The sequence below is a fragment of the Nannospalax galili genome, unplaced genomic scaffold (assembly GCF_000622305.1).
Source record: "Nannospalax galili isolate Female #2095 unplaced genomic scaffold, S.galili_v1.0 scaffold287, whole genome shotgun sequence".
Lineage (NCBI taxonomy): Eukaryota > Metazoa > Chordata > Mammalia > Rodentia > Spalacidae > Nannospalax > Nannospalax galili.
The window spans coordinates 2478280-2479239 of record NW_008357493.1 but is presented as its reverse complement, the minus strand read 5'-3'; positions in this window follow the sequence as shown (position 1 = coordinate 2479239).

Genomic DNA, 960 nt, shown 5'->3' with positions numbered 1-960 from the left:
ATCCCTAAGGTGTCTGATACTTCAGAAAAGCCACATAGACTAAGGTTACCAGAAATAAATTTTCTCCATTGCAATTATTAATAATGTGACACTGTGTTCACACACCACTGTCACTGTCCTGTGAGATTGCTTAAGGTTCTACCATTTGGACAATTGATACACTCAACTATTCTGCTCCAGAAAAAAAACATAAGACACTGACTGGGAACACTTTCTGATTCCTCCCGGCTAGCCATGTGATCCCCTTAGCACTTCCCGAGATGGAATTTTTGTAATTCTCTTGGAATAAAGATGAGTTCTTACAGCCAAATAATAATATGTCTCAAATTATGTCTCAATAAATGTGTTTAAATTATTCTGCCAAACATAACAACAAAAATTCAAATTGTTCTCATCAACAATTTCCAAATGCTCATATACTGATCAATGAAAGAGATGGAATAAATTATGGGCAAGACTTTAAACATTATTAGGACTGAAGCAACTTTTCAGGAAATCCAAAATTCCAGAATAATATTCCTCAAGATACAGTGGAGATTTTTTTGGAGTTCTTCCCACATCTGAGAGGAAGGAATTAGGATGGGAGACTTCCAAATGAAATACTTTCTTTTTGTGGAAATGAGATACAACACAGAACACCAGATCCAAGTCTGGCCCACATTTTGGTACCTCATAAATCTCTTTGTAAATTGACTCCCATTGAGTTTTGAACTTTTTACATGTTCCTAAAATTAAGAATGTTTGTAAGCAAGAATTTTATATAACAGTATCATCAGCTTGAGTCACTCTATATTTAGGTCAATTACCATGTCCCAAATTCCAGAGGAGATGACAATATTTAGTTTATCTAATGTATAAGCTAAAATGTTAGGTCTCTATGGCATTGAATTGCATATCCTGTTCCTCTGTACTTCTCTAGTGTCTCTTCTTGGGAATCCTAAGGCTGAAGGTTAGGTAGAT